The 12,220-nt window shown below is 54.7% G+C and overlaps 4 non-coding genes across 4 annotated transcripts; all 4 read right to left on the bottom strand.

The window, feature by feature from the left end:
• Positions 1-2,303: 2,303 nt before the first annotated feature.
• Positions 2,304-2,396, bottom strand: LOC132361691 (small nucleolar RNA SNORD116). Its single transcript, XR_009501962.1, has one exon. It is a non-coding gene; the product is annotated as a small nucleolar RNA SNORD116 (small nucleolar RNA).
• A 2,668-nt stretch (positions 2,397-5,064) lies between these two features.
• LOC132361123 (small nucleolar RNA SNORD116) lies at positions 5,065-5,157 on the bottom strand. The gene has a single exon (XR_009501435.1). It is a non-coding gene; the product is annotated as a small nucleolar RNA SNORD116 (small nucleolar RNA).
• Positions 5,158-7,847: 2,690 nt separating this feature from the next.
• Positions 7,848-7,940, bottom strand: LOC132361692 (small nucleolar RNA SNORD116). The gene has a single exon (XR_009501963.1). It is a non-coding gene; the product is annotated as a small nucleolar RNA SNORD116 (small nucleolar RNA).
• Positions 7,941-10,608: 2,668 nt separating this feature from the next.
• Positions 10,609-10,701, bottom strand: LOC132361124 (small nucleolar RNA SNORD116). The gene has a single exon (XR_009501436.1). It is a non-coding gene; the product is annotated as a small nucleolar RNA SNORD116 (small nucleolar RNA).
• Positions 10,702-12,220: the final 1,519 nt, after the last annotated feature.

Genomic DNA, 12,220 nt, shown 5'->3' on the forward strand with positions numbered 1-12,220 from the left:
GGACCAGTGTCCTCACAGGACATGATCCATAAAAACATTTACCTGGCCTTGAGCTCTGAAACTGCTTCCCAAGGACCTCTAACCCTTACCGAGAATTGACTGCATCTTTGATAGTACGACTGCAGGAAGTTAGGCACATATGTTGGCCGGTGTCTGAGAGGCTGTATGTGTGTGTTCACGCGTGTGCGCATGTGTGACTGTGACTACGCATGCGGACGTGCTTGTGGGTTTCTCTGTGTGCCGCTGCATATGCGTCTTGGTCTCTGTGTGTCCCTATGGCCCTGTGAAGAGGAGTCCAACAATAAAAGAAATAGTTTATACACAGCACCCTGGTTAGACCCCTAACTAAAAGGAGAAAAAACCCTGTCAGCTTTAAGAGGCCGCAGGCACACTTTGACCCCCAGGGGCTGTTGAAATAGTCCACGGACTCCCGCTCTCCTACAGCCACGCCTTCTGACCAAAACACAAAGCCTCGACGAGACCTGCCTCCGGGCCTTGGCTGTGACATCGACATGCACCTCGAGACTCTGTCAGCTACCAGTATATCTGATGGGCATTTGGGGTCACTCGCAGCACTTCCGGAAGCAAGGGAACTCCCATGGTCGGGCCGACACCGACCGGCAGCTGTCTGCTGCCAAGATGCAGTCTGAAAACACTCAAGGGGCTAACGAACGTGGGCCCACGTGCCACTTCTCGCCAACTAGGCCTAATCACTTGCCATTGACCCGTGGGAATGCCCACCACAGGAAGTGGTGGGCTTCAGCCACAATGACCCATGTCGGATCCCCATGGCGGAAAGTAGTCCACATTCCCAGCCACGTCTCAGGCAGCTCCCATCTTGTATGTTCGCAGCCCTGACCCCTAAGGAAACGCTCAAACCCTTGAAATCCTCGTCCTACATGCCCTCCTCCAGCCCACAGGGCGACACGACCCTACTGGAAACCACAAACATCTTCAGAACACGGGAACACTGAACACCAGGGAAGACAGACCGCAAGCCTGTCTCCTTGGTTGATGCTGATCCCACACCATGCATCCTGGAAATTCTCCACTGCCACAGTGACACTATCGAGTAACTCACAGTGATCAAAGGCATGGTCCCCGAGGACCACAGACAGACTTTCAATGGAAGACCTCTGCCATGCGAGGGAACTTGGAAGCCTGAAAGGGAACAGTGGCTGGCCACGGCGGCACAGCAGGCATGGCTATGGGTCCCCCATTTCTGGCCCACCAATGGACGGCTCCAGATAAACCTCTGGCTGTTCGAAAGGCCTGCGTGCTACACCGGCCGGTCGCGTCATTCCCCCACGGGAGAAACACTTTCGCTTTACACATTGCCAAACAAGGGAACAAAGCGGCCAAAGGGGATGTTCGCATAACTCAACTACCTGCAAGGAGGCTGGCACAGACGCCTCACCATGTCGCTCTTCTCTACTTCCTGCAAGACACCCTTTGGGTGTCATTCCTCGGGCAACGGGATCGCAACTCTACACAGCTTACCTACCTCAACTCACCCACTTGAACTGCCAAAGCCATCCGCTCCATAGGCAGCTTATGCCAGCCCATCACGAACAAGACACATTCGTGGGAAGCCGAGGCCAGCGCCTGCAACCCAATGATGACAACCTATACCACGACATCACACAGGACCTTTCCTCATGATACCTTACCTTTCTCTCCAGGCCAGCAGCCACCACCCAGGCTGAAATGCTTCACTCGATCCACACCCCACTCCACGAAGATCCACTTAGCGCCAACAGTGTGCCGGCAACTTCAGCAGAGGAGCTGACAGGGGCAGCACTGAGGCCTAAACCATCAGCCCCCTTCCACCATCGCCCAACTCCAGCCCACGCCCGCCCACTGCTCCAGCCACACGGGGCAGTCAAGAACCTCACTGCACGAAACACAACAACAGAGAGGGCCACAGGCCTGGCCTGAGGCTCCAGGCTCCAACCAGGGAAGCTTGCTCATGTTGGCTTCCATAATCAACCTCGGAAGCGGCATGCACAAAGTGTGATCCTGTCCAAAAATCACCTCTCCAAGCTGCAAGCTTACTGGGTCTATACCAGAGCACACTCCAACCCTGAAGACTAGCAGGAAAGCCTGCCCTCTTGCATTCCCTCAACGGCCTTTTAGCAGGGACCGGGGATTCATAGATGACCCAGCTTATGGGCAGACATGGTCGACCCTCAGACAGGAGCCCCTCCAATGCTGGAGCCCTTAGTGGGGTTTGCATGCCTGTCAGCAGGGGACGTTGGCCCTCACTCCTAACTGTCCCATACTCCCGAGACAGGAAACGTGTTGGACCTCAGTTTCGATGAGGAGACGGTAGAGCGTTCTCACTCATTTTGTTCAGATTTTCCAAGGAATGCATACAAGGGTGTCATCATCGATCCAAGCACATGCTGGGACGCTGCAGAACACAAAAGGGAAGGCCGTGGGTCTCTGCAGAGGAGCCATGACCTGGAAGTACTCCAACTGCCTGGGGAATCCACAGTCCTCAGGCCACTCAGCAAGACCAACAATCAATCCACTCTTGCAACCATTGGGCCCATCTGTGGAAATCCTAATATCCAATGGCACATCTTAGTATGGGTGAATGCCTACCGTCCTGAGATATCCACAGCCTTGCTCGGCAACGTGCACCCGCCCCACTTTGTCCAGTTCTCCTTAGCACATCCAGTCATCAGACAACCCGAAGGTCTTCTTCTCTTTGCCGACAGCAGGCCTTACTCTGAAACTCCACCTGAGAAGCGGACAGAAATCAGGCAGGTTTCTGAATTGCACAAGGGTCCTCAGAGAACATGATTTTTGTGAACACGTTACTTGGGTGTGAGCCTGGAACCTGCTTCCCAAGTACGACTATCCCTTACCGAAAACTGATTGTGTGTCTCACAGCATGACTGAAGGAAGTTACACACGTACATTGCTCGGTGTGTGAGACGCTGTATGTGTGTATTCACACGTGTGGGCGTGTGTGACTGTGACTGTGCACGAGGATGCGTTTGTGGATACCTGTGTGTGCCGCTAAACACGCGTCTTGGTCTCTGGGTGTCCCTGCGGCCCTCTGCAGACGCCTCTAACAGTACACGTCATAGTTTATACACAGCACCCTGGTTGGACCCCCAACTGAAAGGAGAAAGACCCCTGTCAGCTTCATGAGGCCGCATGCGAACTTTGAACCCCAGGCTGTCAAAATAGGCCACAGACTCCCGCTCTCCCACAGCCACGCCTTCTGACCAAAGCACAAAGACTGGACGAGACCTCCCTCCCGGCCGTGGGTGTCACACCTATGTGGACCTGGAGATCCTGCCACCTACCACCACATCTGATGTGCCCTTGGGGTCACTCCCAGTGCTCCCGGAAGCAAGGTAACCTCCCATGGGCAGGCTGACACCGACCTGCAGTTGCCGACAGGCAAGATGCAGCCTGGCACTTCTCAAGGGGTTAACAGACTTCGGCCCAAGTGCCTCATCTCGCCAACTAGACCAAATCACTTTCCATGACCCCGTGGGAATGCCCTCAATGGGAAGTGTTGGGCTTCAGCAACCATGACACAGGTTGGAACCCCACAGTGGAAATTAGGCCACCTTCCTGGCCACGTATAGGCAAGCTTCCAACTGGTAGGCTTTGCGGCCCTGACCACTGAGGAAACGCTCAAACGCTACACAGCCTCGTCCTAAGTGCCCTCCTCCTGCCTGCAGGGCGACTCGACTCTACTTGAAGCCACAGACATCATGTGAACACGGAGACACTGAACAGCAGGGAAGACACACCGCAAGCCTGTCTGCTTTGATGATGCCCACCCCACCCCACGCATCCTGGCAATTCCTCCACTGCCATGGCGACACTACCGAGGCACTCACAGTGATCAAAGGCACTGTCCCCGAGGACCACAGACAGACTTTCAACGGAAAACCTTTGCCACACGAGGGGACCTGGAAACTTGAAAGGGCACAGTGGCTGTCCACAACAGTGCGCCTGGCGTCGCAACAGTGCCCCCACCTCTGTCCCCCCAACGGACTGCTCCAGGTAAACCTCTGGCTGTTCGCAAGCCGAGTCATGCCCCCCCGGGAGAAGCACTTTCGCTTTGCACATTCCCAAACAACGGAACGATTAGGCCAAAGGGGATGTTCGCATAACTAAACATCCTCCAAGGAGGCCAGCAGAGACGCGTCACCATGTCAATCCTCTTTACGTCTCGCAAGACACCCTTTGGGTGTCTTTCCCATGGCAATGGGTTTCCAACTCTACACAGGTTACCTACCTCACCTCATCCACTTGAACTGCCAAAGCCATCCCGTCCATAGGCAGCTGATGCCAGCCCATCACGAACATGACACATCCTTGGGAAGCCGAGGCCAGCACCTGCAACCCAATTATGATAGCCTATTCCACGACATCACAAAGGACATGTCCTCATCTTCCCTTCCCTTCCTGTACGGGCCATCAGTGATCCACGCAGGTTTAAATTCAGCACTCATTCCTCTCCCCACTCCACGATGACCCACTTGGCATCAACACTGTGCCGGGAGTTAAAGTAGAGAAGCAAACAAGGGCAGCAGCGAGGCCTAATCCATCAGCCCCTTTCCGCCGATGGCCATCCGAGCTCACCCCCGCCCATTGCTCCAGCCTCACTAGGCACTCAAGAAGCTCACCGTGAAAAACGCAAGAACAGGGAGGGCCACAGGCCTGGCCTGAGGTTCCAGGCACCAACCAGGGACGCTTGCTCATTTTGGCTTCCAGAATCAACCCCCAAAATGGCATGCACGAAGCGTGATCCTGGCCAAAACTCACCTCCCAACTGCAAGCTAACTGGGCCTAGACCAGCACACACTCTGACTCTTAAGACCAGCAGGAGAGCCTGCCCCCTCGCATTCCCTCAACAGCCATTCAGCAGGGACCCGGGATTCACAGATAACACAGCTTATGTGCAGACACGGTCAACCCTCAGACAGGAGCCCCTCCAATACTGGAGTCCTTGGTGGTGTTTGCATGCATGTCAGCGGAAGACGCTGGCCCTCATTCCTAACTGTCCTCTCCCCCTGAGAGAGGAAACGTGCTGAACCTCAGTTTCGATGACGAGACGGTAGAGTGTTCTCACTCATTTGGCTCAGATTTTCCAAGGAATGCATGCAAGGGTGTCATCATCAATCCAAGCACATGCTGGGACGCTGCAGAACACAACCGGGGTCTGCGCGGGACACTGTACAGGAGCCATGAGCCTGGGCTACCCCAAAAGCCTGGAGAATCCACAGCCCTCAGGCCACTCAGCAAGGGGAACAATCAATCCACTCTTGCAGCCATTGGGCCCGTCTGAGGAAAACCTAATATCTAACGGCACATCTTGGGGTGCTTGAATACCTACCATCCTGAGTTATCCACGACCACGCTCGGGGACATGGGCCCGCCTCACTTTTTCCAGTTCTTCTTAGCACCTCCAGTCATCAGAGCACACGAAGGTCTTCTTGTTTGTGCCGACGGCCAGCCTTTCCCAGCAACTGCACCTGAGAAGTGGACAGAAATCACTGAGGCTTCATAAGTGGACCAGTGTCCTCACAGGACATGATCCATAAAAACATTTACCTGGCCTTGAGCTCTGAAACTGCTTCCCAAGGACCTCTAACCCTTACCGAGAATTGACTGCATCTTTGATAGTACGACTGCAGGAAGTTAGGCACATATGTTGGCCGGTGTCTGAGAGGCTGTATGTGTGTGTTCACGCGTGTGCGCACGTGTGACTGTGACTACGCATGCGGACGTGCTTGTGGGTTTCTCTGTGTGCCGCTGCATATGCGTCTTGGTCTCTGTGTGTCCCTATGGCCCTGTGAAGAGGAGTCCAACAATAAAAGAAATAGTTTATACACAGCACCCTGGTTAGACCCCTAACTAAAAGGAGAAAAAACCCTGTCAGCTTTAAGAGGCCGCAGGCACACTTTGACCCCCAGGGGCTGTTGAAATAGTCCACGGACTCCCGCTCTCCTACAGCCACGCCTTCTGACCAAAACACAAAGCCTCGACGAGACCTGCCTCCGGGCCTTGGCTGTGACATCGACATGCACCTCGAGACTCTGTCAGCTACCAGTATATCTGATGGGCATTTGGGGTCACTCGCAGCACTTCCGGAAGCAAGGGAACTCCCATGGTCGGGCCGACACTGACCGGCAGCTGTCTGCTGCCAAGATGCAGTCTGAAAACACTCAAGGGGCTAACGAACGTGGGCCCACGTGCCACTTCTCGCCAACTAGGCCTAATCACTTTCCATTGACCCGTGGGAATGCCCACCACAGGAAGTGGTGGGCTTCAGCCACAATGACCCATGTCGGATCCCCATGGCGGAAAGTAGTCCACATTCCCAGCCACGTCTCAGGCAGCTCCCATCTTGTATGTTCGCAGCCCTGACCCCTAAGGAAACGCTCAAACCCTTGAAATCCTCGTCCTACATGCCCTCCTCCAGCCCACAGGGCGACACGACCCTACTGGAAACCACAAACATCTTCAGAACACGGGAACACTGAACACCAGGGAAGACAGACCGCAAGCCTGTCTCCTTGGTTGATGCTGATCCCACACCATGCATCCTGGAAATTCTCCACTGCCACAGTGACACTATCGAGTAACTCACAGTGATCAAAGGCATGGTCCCCGAGGACCACAGACAGACTTTCAATGGAAGACCTCTGCCATGCGAGGGAACTTGGAAGCCTGAAAGGGAACAGTGGCTGGCCACGGCGGCACAGCAGGCATGGCTATGGGTCCCCCATTTCTGGCCCACCAATGGACGGCTCCAGATAAACCTCTGGCTGTTCGAAAGGCCTGCGTGCTACACCGGCCGGTCGCGTCATTCCCCCACGGGAGAAACACTTTCGCTTTACACATTGCCAAACAAGGGAACAAAGCGGCCAAAGGGGATGTTCGCATAACTCAACTACCTGCAAGGAGGCCGGCACAGACGCCTCACCATGTCGATCTTCTCTACTTCCTGCAAGACACCCTTTGGGTGTCATTCCTCGGGCAACGGGATCGCAACTCTACACAGCTTACCTACCTCAACTCACCCACTTGAACTGCCAAAGCCATCCGCTCCATAGGCAGCTTATGCCAGCCCATCACGAACAAGACACATTCGTGGGAAGCCGAGGCCAGCGCCTGCAACCCAATGATGACAACCTATACCACGACATCACACAGGACCTTTCCTCATGATACCTTACCTTTCTCTCCAGGCCAGCAGCCACCACCCAGGCTGAAATGCTTCACTCGATCCACACCCCACTCCACGAAGATCCACTTAGCGCCAACAGTGTGCCGGCAACTTCAGCAGAGGAGCTGACAGGGGCAGCACTGAGGCCTAAACCATCAGCCCCCTTCCACCATCGCCCAACTCCAGCCCACGCCCGCCCACTGCTCCAGCCACACGGGGCAGTCAAGAACCTCACTGCACGAAACACAACAACAGAGAGGGCCACAGGCCTGGCCTGAGGCTCCAGGCTCCAACCAGGGAAGCTTGCTCATGTTGGCTTCCATAATCAACCTCGGAAGCGGCATGCACAAAGTGTGATCCTGTCCAAAAATCACCTCTCCAAGCTGCAAGCTTACTGGGTCTATACCAGAGCACACTCCAACCCTGAAGACTAGCAGGAAAGCCTGCCCTCTTGCATTCCCTCAACGGCCTTTTAGCAGGGACCGGGGATTCATAGATGACCCAGCTTATGGGCAGACATGGTCGACCCTCAGACAGGAGCCCCTCCAATGCTGGAGCCCTTAGTGGGGTTTGCATGCCTGTCAGCAGGGGACGTTGGCCCTCACTCCTAACTGTCCCATACTCCCGAGACAGGAAACGTGTTGGACCTCAGTTTCGATGAGGAGACGGTAGAGCGTTCTCACTCATTTTGTTCAGATTTTCCAAGGAATGCATACAAGGGTGTCATCATCGATCCAAGCACATGCTGGGACACTGCAGAACACAAAAGGGAAGGCCGTGGGTCTCTGCAGAGGAGCCATGACCTGGAAGTACTCCAACTGCCTGGGGAATCCACAGTCCTCAGGCCACTCAGCAAGACCAACAATCAATCCACTCTTGCAACCATTGGGCCCATCTGTGGAAATCCTAATATCCAATGGCACATCTTAGTATGGGTGAATGCCTACCGTCCTGAGATATCCACAGCCTTGCTCGGCAACGTGCACCCGCCCCACTTTGTCCAGTTCTCCTTAGCACATCCAGTCATCAGACAACCCGAAGGTCTTCTTCTCTTTGCCGACAGCAGGCCTTACTCTGAAACTCCACCTGAGAAGCGGACAGAAATCAGGCAGGTTTCTGAATTGCACAAGGGTCCTCAGAGAACATGATTTTTGTGAACACGTTACTTGGGTGTGAGCCTGGAACCTGCTTCCCAAGTACGACTATCCCTTACCGAAAACTGATTGTGTGTCTCACAGCATGACTGAAGGAAGTTACACACGTACATTGCTCGGTGTGTGAGACGCTGTATGTGTGTATTCACACGTGTGGGCGTGTGTGACTGTGACTGTGCACGAGGATGCGTTTGTGGATACCTGTGTGTGCCGCTAAACACGCGTCTTGGTCTCTGGGTGTCCCTGCGGCCCTCTGCAGACGCCTCTAACAGTACACGTCATAGTTTATACACAGCACCCTGGTTGGACCCCCAACTGAAAGGAGAAAGACCCCTGTCAGCTTCATGAGGCCGCATGCGAACTTTGAACCCCAGGCTGTCAAAATAGGCCACAGACTCCCGCTCTCCCACAGCCACGCCTTCTGACCAAAGCACAAAGACTGGACGAGACCTCCCTCCCGGCCGTGGGTGTCACACCTATGTGGACCTGGAGATCCTGACACCTACCACCACATCTGATGTGCCCTTGGGGTCACTCCCAGTGCTCCCGGAAGCAAGGTAACCTCCCATGGGCAGGCTGACACCGACCTGCAGTTGCCGACAGGCAAGATGCAGCCTGGCACTTCTCAAGGGGTTAACAGACTTCGGCCCAAGTGCCTCATCTCGCCAACTAGACCAAATCACTTTCCATGACCCCGTGGGAATGCCCTCAATGGGAAGTGTTGGGCTTCAGCAACCATGACACAGGTTGGAACCCCACAGTGGAAATTAGGCCACCTTCCTGGCCACGTATAGGCAAGCTTCCAACTGGTAGGCTTTGCGGCCCTGACCACTGAGGAAACGCTCAAACGCTACACAGCCTCGTCCTAAGTGCCCTCCTCCTGCCTGCAGGGCGACTCGACTCTACTTGAAGCCACAGACATCATGTGAACACGGAGACACTGAACAGCAGGGAAGACACACCGCAAGCCTGTCTGCTTTGATGATGCCCACCCCACCCCACGCATCCTGGCAATTCCTCCACTGCCACGGCGACACTACCGAGGCACTCACAGTGATCAAAGGCACTGTCCCCGAGGACCACAGACAGACGTTCAACGGAAAACCTTTGCCACACGAGGGGACCTGGAAACTTGAAAGGGCACAGTGGCTGTCCACGACAGTGCGCCTGGCGTCGCAACAGTGCCCCCACCTCTGTCCCCCCAACGGACTGCTCCAGGTAAACCTCTGGCTGTTCGCAAGCCGAGTCATGCCCCCCCGGGAGAAGCACTTTCGCTTTGCACATTCCCAAACAACAGAACGATTAGGCCAAAGGGGATGTTCGCATAACTAAACATCCTCCAAGTAGGCCAGCAGAGACGCGTCACCATGTCAATCCTCTTTACGTCTCGCAAGACACCCTTTGGGTGTCTTTCCCATGGCAATGGGATTCCAACTCTACACAGGTTACCTACCTCACCTCATCCACTTGAACTGCCAAAGCCATCCCGTCCATAGGCAGCTGATGCCAGCCCATCACGAACATGACACATCCTTGGGAAGCCGAGGCCAGCACCTGCAACCCAATTATGATAGCCTATTCCACGACATCACAAAGGACATGTCCTCATCTTCCCTTCCCTTCCTGTACGGGCCATCAGTGATCCACGCAGGTTTAAATTCAGCACTCATTCCTCTCCCCACTCCACGATGACCCACTTGGCATCAACACTGTGCCGGGAGTTAAAGTAGAGAAGCAAACAAGGGCAGCAGCGAGGCCTAATCCATCAGCCCCTTTCCGCCGATGCCCAACCGAGCTCACCCCCGCCCATTGCTCCAGCCTCACTAGGCACTCAAGAAGCTCACCGTGAAAAACGCAAGAACAGGGAGGGCCACAGGCCTGGCCTGAGGTTCCAGGCACCAACCAGGGACGCTTGCTCATTTTGGCTTCCAGAATCAACCCCCAAAATGGCATGCACGAAGCGTGATCCTGGCCAAAACTCACCTCCCAACTGCAAGCTAACTGGGCCTAGACCAGCACACACTCTGACTCTTAAGACCAGCAGGAGAGCCTGCCCCCTCGCATTCCCTCAACAGCCATTCAGCAGGGACCCGGGATTCACAGATAACACAGCTTATGTGCAGACACGGTCAACCCTCAGACAGGAGCCCCTCCAATACTGGAGTCCTTGGTGGTGTTTGCATGCATGTCAGCGGAAGACGCTGGCCCTCATTCCTAACTGTCCTCTCCCCCTGAGAGAGGAAACGTGCTGAACCTCAGTTTCGATGACGAGACGGTAGAGTGTTCTCACTCATTTGGCTCAGATTTTCCAAGGAATGCATGCAAGGGTGTCATCATCAATCCAAGCACATGCTGGGACACTGCAGAACACAACCGGGGTCTGCGCGGGACACTGTACAGGAGCCATGAGCCTGGGCTACCCCAAAAGCCTGGAGAATCCACAGCCCTCAGGCCACTCAGCAAGGGGAACAATCAATCCACTCTTGCAGCCATTGGGCCCATCTGAGGAAAACCTAATATCTAACGGCACATCTTGGGGTGCTTGAATACCTACCATCCTGAGTTATCCACGACCACGCTCGGGGACATGGGCCCGCCTCACTTTTTCCAGTTCTTCTTAGCACCTCCAGTCATCAGAGCACACGAAGGTCTTCTTGTTTGTGCCGACGGCCAGCCTTTCCCAGCAACTGCACCTGAGAAGTGGACAGAAATCACCGAGGCTTCATAAGTGGACCGGTGTCCTCACAGGACATGATCCATAAAAACATTTACCTGGCCTTGAGCTCTGAAACTGCTTCCCAAGGACCTCTAACCCTTACCGAGAATTGACTGCATCTTTGATAGTACGACTGCAGGAAGTTAGGCACATATGTTGGCCGGTGTCTGAGAGGCTGTATGTGTGTGTTCACGCGTGTGCGCATGTGTGACTGTGACTACGCATGCGGACGTGCTTGTGGGTTTCTCTGTGTGCCGCTGCATATGCGTCTTGGTCTCTGTGTGTCCCTATGGCCCTGTGAAGAGGAGTCCAACAATAAAAGAAATAGTTTATACACAGCACCCTGGTTAGACCCCTAACTAAAAGGAGAAAAAACCCTGTCAGCTTTAAGAGGCCGCAGGCACACTTTGACCCCCAGGGGCTGTTGAAATAGTCCACGGACTCCCGCTCTCCTACAGCCACGCCTTCTGACCAAAACACAAAGCCTCGACGAGACCTGCCTCCGGGCCTTGGCTGTGACATCGACATGCACCTCGAGACTCTGTCAGCTACCAGTATATCTGATGGGCATTTGGGGTCACTCGCAGCACTTCCGGAAGCAAGGGAACTCCCATGGTCGGGCCGACACCGACCGGCAGCTGTCTGCTGCCAAGATGCAGTCTGAAAACACTCAAGGGGCTAACGAACGTGGGCCCACGTGCCACTTCTCGCCAACTAGGCCTAATCACTTTCCATTGACCCGTGGGAATGCCCACCACAGGAAGTGGTGGGCTTCAGCCACAATGACCCATGTCGGATCCCCATGGCGGAAAGTAGTCCACATTCCCAGCCACGTCTCAGGCAGCTCCCATCTTGTATGTTCGCAGCCCTGACCCCTAAGGAAACGCTCAAACCCTTGAAATCCTCGTCCTACATGCCCTCCTCCAGCCCACAGGGCGACACGACCCTACTGGAAACCACAAACATCTTCAGAACACGGGAACACTGAACACCAGGGAAGACAGACCGCAAGCCTGTCTCCTTGGTTGATGCTGATCCCACACCATGCATCCTGGAAATTCTCCACTGCCACAGTGACACTATCGAGTAACTCACAGTGATCAAAGGCATGGTCCCCGAGGACCACAGACAGACTTTCAATGGAAG

Source organism: Balaenoptera ricei, chromosome 2 (genome assembly GCF_028023285.1).
Source record: "Balaenoptera ricei isolate mBalRic1 chromosome 2, mBalRic1.hap2, whole genome shotgun sequence".
NCBI classification, from domain to species: domain Eukaryota; kingdom Metazoa; phylum Chordata; class Mammalia; order Artiodactyla; family Balaenopteridae; genus Balaenoptera; species Balaenoptera ricei.